The following is a 12,350-nucleotide window of genomic DNA, read 5'->3' as shown; positions in this document are numbered from 1 at the left end:
GTTTTTTAAAGGGAGTTTTTAACTGACCTGTTGAGAATTGTAACGTGGCTCAAATAGCGAGGATCAGTACAATATTTTAATTCCTGTGCAATTAATACTGTGTAATTAGTGGCCCTAACTGATTTGAATAAAAAACAATTCACATTCATGTCCAATTCCATTTTATTCAAAGCAAATATAGTACATTGCAGCAGTTTATGTGTTGCCCGATATACCTTGTTTTACAACAAAATATGGTTTCTTCACTAACTGTCAAGGGCAGCAACCACTCTATCACATACCTTGAACGAACGTGTCTCGTGATACAGATATTACAATAACGAGTGCGTGCGTGTACGGGCATGCTCTGCTCTTTTGCCCACATTTCTTTGCGGAGTATCAACATTCCGCCCCACCCCGAAGAAACAACCATCACTGTACCTAAAACAGGAAGCAACGAGACATACTTTTTTACGAAGACAGTCTGTGAAAACAACGTCAAACCGTGGAAGAAAATACGTTATTGTCCACGAGAAGAGAAACTACACATCAAAATCACAGCCTCTTATTGTGGATGCATTTGATTCAATCTAAACGGAGAAGGGTATGTAAAAGACAGTCGAAAACGAAACGAAAATAATAGTACATTGTGGTTGTAGCAGCGCGCAACCATGTGACGAATACGTTGTAATTCTGTTGACAGCTGTTTTGTTGCGCTGATTGCGCATCAACCGATTTAGTAAACATGTACGCTGTCTTGTTTAGTCTGTAAGAGCTCGTTAGGTTTCCACCTGCATAAGATGCGAGGAATGTCGTGTTATTCATCAGTTCTATTCGATGTTTGACAAAGCGACACATGCCTATTGTCAATACGCATATATTTCTATAGCCTCACTTAGGCCTTCAGAACAAAATAGGCTAGACTGTCACTGTCGGTCGAAGATCACATCATGCTATCACAGTGAATGTCACAATAAGTTTTCCTCCAAGTAGTGTTCACGCCAACTCACAGTTGAATATGATGCTAGTACAGGCACCGTGGCAAAAACAATTTCATAAAGGAGTGGATGGAGAGAGCGTGAAAAACACCCTATTATAAACCTAGTTAGGTCGCCGAGGAAGATGTAAACAAGACTAACATCATATAGCCTACCTGTAGTCCACAACGAGATGCACTGTCTGGACCTGCTGTGTTTTATAATCTAAGCCTATTTTATTCTAGCTGGTGAGAGCTGGCGTTATCTACAATGTTTCTGTTTTCAGAATGCATTTCACACTACAAGACATCTGTTACATAATTAGTTAGCTCGCACACGGAGAAGGAACCAAACAAACAGAAACGCGTAGGCCTACTCCCTTTTACTGATTTGAATTGATTTGTTTACATGTAGGTTAGTCACCTAACCAGGCTAATGCGGATCAGAAAAAAAAAACATTTGACCCCAAAGCCATCCTCTATCTTGATGTGCTGCGTTCTATAAATAAAAACACATGCACATGAGTGGGTCTTTCTGTCTGAACCCCACTGATTTAGTGAATGAAAAGCCTATAGCCACGGTTCTCTTCAGGACTCGTAACAAAGAATAGAGGAGAAAGGGAACTGATACCAGACCTGGGTTCAAACTGGACCCAGATGGGTGCACGGTGCACAGTGCACTTTTGGGACTATTTCCAAAATATGTCAAATACTATTATAGCCCAGGTCTAAACTGACAGACTTACGTCATCGACATGTGTCCTCTTCTAAGTGCTGTTTTCAAAGAGGACATCTGGTAGTAGCAAGTGAACGAAACACTAACCCCCGACTGAATTGAGAGGAGAAAGAAAAGGAATCTGTAAGATCAATGTGTTGTGTGCAAAAAAATACAATGTACATCTCTTGTGGTGGAGAAGTGCGACCATTCTGCCTAAGTGGAACTTTGCATTCTCAGTTGTAGTTTTGAACAGAATTGACAGGAAAGCGATAGTTCCACATGTTCCACTGAATAACCAGGTAATTGGAAGAGATTCCATAATATATTACAGAGGTGTTAACTCAGTCAGTCAAAATGGCTCAGCTGTTTAACAGTCACATGTCTTGGTGCTTTAATGTTCCTTCATTTGCCTTTCACAAAGCACGCCTTCTCGCACCTGACACACTGCGTGAACACGATTTTGAGTGTGTCTATTGGCTATAACCCTCAGGTTGTCCTGATTATAAGTTGGGATGTTTTGTGACTATTCATACTATTCTGGTTGTTGCTGCTGTAGAGACGCAGGGGAATGCCTGGGTCTCTACGAAACCAGAGCAACAGTAAAGTCTTCTAGTTCTTTCCTCAAGCTGGTCCATATTAGACATGCATATATCGAGGTATGAAGTAGCTTACAGATGCAATATAAGACTTGAAATGTGTGGAAATGTATCTGTGGAAATGTTATCCTGTGTGGGAATGAACACGGAAGTGGATTTTTCTGTGTATCTTAGAGAGTCTCCTGTTTGCATGTCTAATATGCGTGTGTGTGTAGGTGTACATGTCTGCATGTGCATGCCTGTGCAAGCAGGTGAATCACCAAGGTAACTTCCGTCCTCACACTCTCACCAACTTCCTCCCTTCTGTCTATCTCACTTCCTCCCCTGTCTGCGCCAGTTGGTGTTGCTTTCAGGCAGGTTGATTCATATCACCTTGAACCTCGTCATGTGACGCAAGGGAGGTGCAACCCGACTCTTCGTGCGCACAGAAAGCCATGATGATGACAGCATAGTTGGCTGACGTGTTGAGTTCACCCAGCATGGTCGGACCGTGCGTAGTGTCTACAACGTGCAGTAGAAACAGATGGCGGGGATTATTTTCATGCCACCTGTGCCAAGTTTAGAAATCCCCGCTTTTAGTGGTGAACCCCAGGTGCCCGTGGATTGTGTAAGCTGTGGGCGAAGAGTATCAACGTACACTCCAGAAACAACGCTCTCTGGGAACACGATGCATATCAGGGGATTTAGGCATGTCCATAAAGCAGAAAATACACACACAAACCAACATCGACACCGGTCCTTAGGGCTGAGATTTATATTGCTGTACTCTTAAATGCCTCCCTACGTTACTTATTTAGCCTGGTGAGAAGACTAATGATACTCCACTTGATACGATCTCTCTCACTCTTCAAAGGCATCAGGGTTGTTTTTGATCTCAGATTTGTTCTGGAGGATTCTACAGAACATAACCCGAGGATACTACCCCAAACACATTTCTCTGCTGTGAAGGTCCTCCAGAAATCACAGAATATAGTCTTCAGTGTTGGCTTCTTCTGCCCAGGGGTTTGGGAGAGACTGTGTGGCAGTATGAGAGTTAAGTGAAGGACAGGCCGCTGCCTGGAACTGGAAACATCACAGGTCATATGGAGTATCAGGACGAGATATTATGGAGCGGAGAACAACTGTCCAAACTTCCTACTGTAAAAGACACAGCTGTCCGCATCAATGATTCAGTGCTGACTGAATGGGCCTAAAGCAAAGCTCGATTCTGCCGCTCATTTCTGGGCTTGCTGAGTAGAACAGGACCACAGTGATGCTGCAATGGGGTCTATACTGGCATTTCTGCACATTTTGGACTTAGACAGTGGACCGTGGTGTGACCATGGTGTTTACGGTCATCCTTTCTGTGAACTTCTAAAATGACAAAAACGTCTTGAAGCCCAGTGAACAGGGGATTAGGACAGTGCCTTGCCCACAAGCATGACCTTCAAACACTCACACATCTCTCTTCCCAGAGCTTGAGGGAGCGATGAGTAGAGAGCAAAGGAAGGAGTAGAAGTGAAAGAGGAGAAGATCGGGAGAAAGAAACCAGGACAGAGAGATATTTAAACAGTAGCCTTTCTCTTCCCAGAGATTGAGAGAGATGAGTATGGAGGCGAAAGGAAGAAGTGAAAGAGGATTACATACAGAGATAAGAAACAGGGATAGAGAAACATGAGCCTCTCTCCTAGTAAAGTTTTCTTCCATCCAACTCTGTCTCCACGTTCAAGTTCACTAGACACGAAACGCAATGAAAAATGTACTGAAACAAGGATGGGATAACATGAACTTGTCCAATAAGAAACATTCTTTTTTTATATTCTGTCGCAAAAAAAAAATCCGTTGTGTGCCCTCATGAACACGACCTAGATTGCTGTACACCAGATGCTCTCTCCAAGGACAGATGTTGACCTCTGACCCTGGCTCTAGTGTCACTACCAGGGACTTAGTATCACTGAGTTTCTCCAAGTGGGTTACGCAACCCCTTGGGCACCTGGAGGGTTAAATGAAGCACTTGTCCACCTTCCACAAGGACGACTGTCGTCCTTCCACAAGGACGACAAACAAGCAAGATTTCTGGCTCTCACAGACCTGTAACTTCTTCTTTAAGAGGCTCCTCTGTCCTCCACTCGTTACCTGTATTAATGGCACCTGTTTGAACTTGTTATCAGTATAAAAGACACCTGTCCACAACCTCAAACAGTCACACTCCAAACTCCACTATGGCCAAGACCAAAGAGCTGTCAAAGGACACCAGAAACAAAATTGTAGACCTGCACCAGGCTGGGAAGACTGAATCTGCAATAGGTAAGCAGCTTGGTTTGAAGAAATCAACTGTGGGAGCAATTATTAAGAAAGACATACAAGACCACTGATAATCTCCCTCGATCTGGGGCTCCACATTTTGGGGTCAAAATGATCACAAGAACGGTGAGCAAAAATCCCAGAACCACACGGGGGGACCTAGTGAATGACCTGCAGAGAGCTGGGACCAAAGTAACAAAGCCTACCATCAGTAACACACTACGCCGCCAGGGACTCAAATCCTGCAGTGCCAGACGTGTCCCCCTGCTTAAGCCAGTACATGTCCAGGCCCGTCTGAAGTTTGCTAGAGAGCATTTGGATGATCCAGAAGAAGATTGGGAGAATGTCATATGGTCAGATGAAACCAAAATATAACTTTTTGGTAAAAACTCAACTCGTCGTGTTTGGAGGACAAAGAATGCTGAGTTGCATCCAAAGAACACCATACCTACTGTGAAGCATGGGGGTGGAAACATCATGCTTTGGGGCTGTTTTTCTGCAAAGAGACCAGGACCACTGATCCGTGTAAAGGAAAGAATGAATGGGGCCATGTATTGTGAGATTTTGAGTGAAAACCTCCTTCCATCAGCAAGGGCATTTGAAGATGAAACGTGGCTGGGTCTTTCAGCATGACAATGATCCCAAACACACCGCCCGGGCAACGAAGGAGAGGCTTCGTAAGAAGCATTTCAAGGTCCTAGAGTGGCCTAGCCAGTCTCCAGATCTCAACCCCATAGAAAATCTTTGGAGGGAGTTGAAAGTCCGTGTTGCCCAGCAACAGCCCCAAAACATCACTGCTCTAGAGGAGATCTGCATGGAGGAATGGGCCAAAATACCAGCAACAGTGTGTAAAAACCTTGTGAAGACTTACAGAAAACGTTTGACCTCTGTCATTGCCAACAAAGGGTATATAATAAACTTTTGTTATTGACCAAATACTTATTTTCCACCATAATTTGCAAATAAGTTCATAAAAAATCCTACAATGTGATTTTCTGGATTTTTTTTTCTCATTTTGTCTGTCATAGTTGAAGTGTACCTATGATGAAAATTACAGGCCTCTCTCATATTTTTAAGTGGGAGAACTTGCACAATTGGTGGCTGACTAAATACTTTTTTGCCCCACTGTATATTAGCTCATTTCCATGGAATAGCCACACACATACACACCAGCCCCGCACGTTATCTGACATAATGACAGGAAATCTGTTTGTGTGTGTGGGGTGTGTGAGAGAGACCGAGATGATGAGTGAGTGTATTGGTCTGCATTCAGCACCATGGACAGGGCAGTGTTTCTCACCCTTACTAAGACCACACACAGCTGGGAGATACTACTGGCATGTATAACCTTCTGGGACTTTATCATTGTGGCCAGTTAACACTGATGATATGAGGACTTAGAGGGAGCGAGTCATGGCACCGTTCTCCCCTGATATCTTAGAATTATATCTTAGTCCCATGGGAAAACTGCTCAGCAGCACTGTGAATTGTTTTCTTGTCTTTCTCAATCTCCGGAGTTAACTCCGAATAGAGAGTGTCTACTTCACTCAGTGTGCTCGCTGACCCTGTGTTTGGTACAGTGACCAGAATAACGTGTCAAAGAGGAGGAAACTCAAATGTTTAGAGCAACGTTTAGGTTTGTTGTTCTCTGAGCCTGTAAAATGTATACACCCAGTGATGGGAACAAGAATATGTGTTCATTCTGTCAAACTTGAGAAGTGTATCACATTGTGTCTTGATTTTATTGTGCCCGCTGTTTGTATTACAGGATAATCCATAGTTCCTTCTGTCAGCAATCATAAATAGCTCTTTATCCCTAAAGGACGATTTATGTTGCAGGAAAGTAATATCCGTTTCAGTCTCGCAGGTTGGGAAGCAGAAGAGATGAATATTTATGTATCTATTTCTCACTGTAGAGAAGGAGATGGCTTTTTCTGTTGATACTTAAAACCATCACTCTCAGATGGAGATCTGGAGGTATGGCTTATGAATTGAGCTGTGATGCCTTTATCTCCAAGTTGGTACATGTTTAAAATGGTGAATTCTCCTCTCTTACACTATGGGAGAGCAGTCATTTACAGTTGAAGTCAGAAGTTTACATACACCTTAGCCAAATACATTTAAACTCAGTTTTTCACAATTCCTGACATTTAATCCAAGTAAAAATTCCCTGTCTTAGGTCAGTTAGGATCACCACTTTATTTTAAGAATGTGAAATGTCAGAATAATACTGGAGAGAATTATTTCTTTCAGCTTTTTTTTCTTTCATCACATTCCCAGTGGGTCAGAAGTTTACATACACTCAATTAATATTTGGTAGCATTGCCTTTAAATTGTTTAGCTTGGGTCAAATGTTTCGGGTAGCCTTCCACAAGCTTCCCACAATAAGTTGGGTGAAATTTGGCCCATTCCTCCTGACAGAGCTGGTGTAACTGAGCCAGGTTTGTAGGCCTCCTTGCTCGCACACGCTTTTTCAGTTATGCCCACATATTTTCTATAGGATTGAGGTCAGGGCTTTGTGATGACCACTCCAATACCTGGACTTTGTTGTCCTTTGGCCATTTTGCCACAACTTTGGAAGTATGCTTGGGGTCATTGTCCATTTGGAAGACCCATTTGAGTCCAAGCCTTAACTTCCTGACTGATGTCTTGAGATGTTGCTTCAATATATCCACATCCATTTTCCATCCTCATGATGCCATCTATTTTGTGAAGTGCACCAGCCCCTCCTGCAGCAAAGCACCCCCACAACATGATGCTGCCACCCCCGTGCTTCACGGTTGGGATGGTGTTCTTCGGCTTGCAAGCCTCCCCCTTTCTCCTCCAAACATAACAATGGTCATTATGGCCAAACAGTTCTATTTTTGTTTCATCAGACCAGCGGACATTTCTCCAAAAAGTACGATCTTTGTCCCCATGTGCAGTTGCAAACCGTAGTCTGGCTTTTTTATGGCGGTTTTGGAGCAGTGTCTTCTTCCTTGCTAAGCGACCTTTCAGGTTATATCGATATAGGACTCGTTTTACTGTGGATATAGATACTTTTGTACCTGTTTTCTCCATCATCTTCACAAGGTCCTTTGCTGTTGCTTCTAGGATTGATTTGCACTGTTCGCACCAAAGTACGTTCATCTCTAGGAGACAGAACGCGTCTCCTTCCTGAGCGGTATGACAGCTGCATGGTCCCATGGTGTTTATACTTGCGTACTATTGTTTGTACAGATGAACGTGCTACCTTCAGGCCTTTGTAAATTGCTCCCATGGATGAACCAGACTTGTGGAGGTCTACAATTTCTTTTCTGAGGTCTTGGCTGATTTCTTTTGATTTTCCCATGATGTCAAGCAAAGAGGCACTGAGTTTGAAGGTAGGCCTTGAAATACATCCACAGGTACACCTCCAATTGACTCAGGCTAATTGACATAATTTATCAGAAGCTTCTAAAATCATGACATCTTTTCTGTAATTTCCAAGCTGTTTAAAGGCACAGTCAACTTGGTGTATGTAAACTTCTGACCCACTGGAATTGTGATACAGTGAATTATAAGTGAAATAATCTGTCTGTAAACAATTGTTGTAAAAATGACTTGTGTCATGTACAAAATAGATGTCCTAACCGACTTGCCAAAACTATAGTTTGTAAACAAGAAATTTGTGGAGTGGTTGAAAAACGAGTTTTAATGACTCCAACCTAAGTGTATGTAAACTTCCGACTTCAACTGTACATCCTCCGTGGATAGAGAGTGGACATACATTTTAAACAAACTCCCAGTTTCTTATGGGACTAGTATTAAATAAAAAAAATCCATTAACTACTAGCTATCAGACAAACAACCCACTGACAGTAGATGAAGGCAGTATGTTGATATGAGGAAAAGTGTATGAGGTATTTTGTAATGAATTAAGCCTCTCAGCCAGACCAAATCAAAATATTTGAGTCTCATGGCCCTAGGTAACAGACAGCAGAGTAATCACACAAGCAGAACTTAGTCAGAGGGACTATAGATAATTGCTCATATGCACTGATGGCTGTGTGCTTCAGTGCTGTGAGTGCTGGCCTATATGTGAAGAGGGTCGTCCTATAATTAGCATGCTTCCCTGGTGCTGTATCTCCCGTACAACCTTCAAATAGAATAGGCAAAGTTCATGTCCCCGGGGGGGGGTCATTCTCATCCACTGTCTCTCAGTCTCTTTATGTTCTCTTCCCCTGCCTGTAGTCTACCTCCCATTTGATTTGCTAAGTGTTTGAGTCATAGAATCTTATAGAGGCCTTATAGAGGCATGGAACGGATCATCCTGTGTTGGATTGGAGGCTGCTGTGTAGAAGTTTAATTACAGCATAGCTTTTTCTTTTATTGTTATGCAACGGCCATGTTTTGCAAGTCCTCACAGGCTCCCGTTGTGGTTGTGTAATATTTATTTCAGGGAAACCTCATCCCGGAAGGCCAGGTACTGTATTCTCTCACCACTTTTTTTGTGACGTAGATATTCTCTGGGTGTTATTTATGGTTTCCCAGAACCTTGCAGATAATACGTTCACAGAGTATCTCACACTCCCAACCTTGGGAAGAATGTTAACACGTTGTCAGTGTGGTTACTTGAAAGGTGGTCTTGTTCACAGGCAAAGCCAGGAATGCATTTAATCTTTCTAGTCTGGAGAAAGATGGCAAAGCAGCATTCAGAAGGGTCGGCGTCTTACTTTGGTTTGCTAGTCTTTTGTCAATTTGTTTTCTGCGTTACATTTTCATCTAGCCTAGTTGTCTTGTCTTTCTTGGTTATAGCTATTGAACTACGTAACCATGCCTACATGATTGAGACCTCACACCAGAGAGTGTTGTTTTAAGAAAGGATTAAAACTTGTTTCAGGACCTTGCTCCATAAGAGAACTGAGCTAGCCAAAGCTCAGGTTATATGGCAGTTGTACAAAGTATGTCATTTTCTGTTAGTAACAGCAGATGAATTCCAAAGCCAACGTGTATTCCGTTTTGTAGTTAACTGAAGTCGTGGCTGTGCGTGACTACCATGCTCATGTGTTTGGGAGCCTACTGTAAACGAACCAGCTGGCCAACTATTGTGATGATATATTTTTCGCCCTTTAAAAGGGACAGTGGAACCATCACCAGGCTACTCTGATCTGCTAAGACCTCTTTTTGTTTTGAAGGGAAGCGTTGAATTCACAGAGCAACTCGCATACACTCCTCCTCTCTTTGCTTTCAGCAGTCTGCTGAAATCTATCACCCAATAACTCCGGCATCATGGCTGCTTTCAGTCTCACCTGTCTGTTTGAAAATGGAGACGTTCTCAAGATGACAGGCGGTGTGCTCTGGTGGTGGGATGAGCTTCCAGAAAGGCCCGTAGCAACAAAGCTGGAGTTTTTTGGCTCTGGATCTGAAAGACCTATTTAATTGTAATGGCTATCGAGATGCTGCTTTGTACTCTACTGTTTCTAATCTTAAGCCATATGCAGTAGTATACTGTATGAGACATCAAGGGCTACATTTGGCCTCTGAAAAATGCTCTAATCTGCTCTATACTGTATATGCTGTAGGTAATACTCACTATATTGCGGAGGTAATCATCCTGTAACTATACATGCCGTAGGTAATACTCACTATATTGCGGAGGTAATCATCCTGTAACTTTCTTTTATGATGTCCATGAGAAAAGGTTGTTCCCGAACATTTACTTTAAACTCACATTTGTAATCACAACCGCTACACAGTAATCGTAAAAGAAAAGTTAGGAGATTGTAGCTGCTGCAATATTGTGATTATTAAAGGGTCAATCTGCAGTTCAAATAATAATAATAATAGTAAGGCATCTCCACCACTGTTTTGGGAAAAAGCTGAGGGATGGGGCTGGAGAAAAGTAACCACTCTCAAATTCATAGACAGAGCTCTGGATTCAAGGGCCGACCATCCATTTCATAAAAATATATAGTTTTACCATGTTTTGCGGCCATACAGTGTTTCTTTACATTTACAGTTGAAGTCGGAAGTTTACATACACTGAGGTTGGAATTAAAACTCGTTTTTCAACCACTCCACAAATTTCTTGTTAACAAACTATAGTTTTGGCAAGTCGGTTAGGACATCTACTTTGTGCATGACACAAGTCATTTTTCCAACAATTATTTACAGACAGATTATTTCACTTATAATTCAGTGTATCACAATTCCAGTGGGTCAGAAGTTTACATACACTAAGTTGACTGTGCCTTTAAACAGCTTGGAAAATTCCAGAAAATGAGGTCATGGCTTTAGAAGCTTCTGATAGGCTAATTGACATAATTTGAGTCAATTGGAGGTGTACCTGTGGATGTATTTCAAGGCTTACCTTCCAACTCAGTGCCTCTTTGCTTGACATCATGGGAAAATCAAAAGAAATCAGCCAAGACCTCAGAAAAAAATTGTAGACCTCCACAAGTCATCCATGGGAGCAATTTCCAAACGCCTGAAGGTAGCACGTTCATCTGTACAAACAATAGTACGCAAGTATAAACACCATGGGACCACGCAGCCGGCATACCGCTCAGGAATTAGACGCGTTCTGTCTCCTAGAGATGAACGCACTTTGGTGCGAGAAGAGCAAATCAATCCCAGAACAACAGCAAAGGACCTTGTGAAGATGCTGGAGGAAACGGGTACAAAAGTATCTATATCCACAGTAAAACGAGTCCTATATCAACATAACCTGAAAGGCCCCTCAGCAAGGAAGAAGCCACTGCTCCAAAACTGCCATTAAAAAAAGCCAGACTACGGTTTGCAACTGCACATGGGCACAAAGATCGTACTTTTTGGAGAAATGTCCGCTGGTCTGATGAAACAAAAATAGAACTGTTTGGCCATAATGACCATCATTATGTTTGGAGGGAAAAGGGGGGGGCTTGCAAGCCGGAGAACACCATCCCACGGGAGTGGCAGCATCATGTTGTGGGGGTGCTTTGCTGCAGTAGGGACTGGTGCACTTCACAAAATAGATGTCATCATGAGGATGGAACATCTCAAGACATCAGTCAGGAAGTTAAAGCTTGGTCGCAAATGGATATTCCAAATGGACAATGACCCCAAGCATACTTCCAAAATTGTGGCAAAATGGCTTAAGGACAACAAAGTCAGGGTATTGGAGTGGCCATCACAAAGCCCTGACCTCAATCCTATAGAAATTGTGGGCAGAACTGAAAAGCGTGTGCAAGCAAGGAGGCCTACAAACCTGATTCAGTTACACCAGCTCTGTCATGAGGAATGGGCCAGAATTCACCCAAGAAGCTTGTGGATGGCTACCTGAAACGTTTGACCCAAGTTAAACAATTTAAAGGCAATGCTACCAAATACTAATTGAGTGCATGTAAACTTCTGACCAAATGGGAATGTGATAAAGGAAATAAAAGCTGAAATAAATCATTCTCTACTATTATTCTAACATAAAGTGGTGATTCCAACTGACCTAAAACAGGGAACTTTTACTAGGATTAAATGTCAGGGGTTGTGAAAAAAAATTAGTTTAAATGTATTTTGCTAAGGTGTATGTAAACGTCCGACTTCAACTGTACATTGTTAACAAACATTGGAGTGAAACAAGCGTATATTTTCCGTTTCCGATGGGGTGTGACAGTTGAACTAATCTCATGAGATATTTACAAGTTATGTTCTTCAATAATCAATGAGCATACTATATATAATTCATTTAAAAGTCCCCAAATTGATGTAGGAATCACAGATTGCCCCTTAGGTAGGCCTATTTCTGGTGCAGATCAGTGCAGAGGTCAAATAAATCCCCCCCCCCCCCCCCCCCCTACTGTGA

General features: G+C 42.4%; 1 protein-coding gene across 1 annotated transcript in view; it reads left to right on the top strand.

Moving 5' to 3' along the window:
• The first annotated feature begins 420 nt into the window (after positions 1-420).
• LOC120031269 (myelin basic protein-like) overlaps positions 421-12,350 on the top strand; it is a 46,644-nt gene continuing 34,714 nt past the window's right edge. Inside the window, exon 1 of the mRNA XM_038976946.1 lies at positions 421-583. The gene's annotated coding sequence lies outside the window, so the exon portion shown is untranslated. The remainder of the gene's footprint in view (positions 584-12,350) is intronic.

This window comes from Salvelinus namaycush, chromosome 37 (genome assembly GCF_016432855.1).
Source record: "Salvelinus namaycush isolate Seneca chromosome 37, SaNama_1.0, whole genome shotgun sequence".
NCBI lineage: Eukaryota > Metazoa > Chordata > Actinopteri > Salmoniformes > Salmonidae > Salvelinus > Salvelinus namaycush.
Note: the sequence above shows the minus strand (reverse complement) of the source record. Positions and strands in the feature narration are given on the sequence as shown.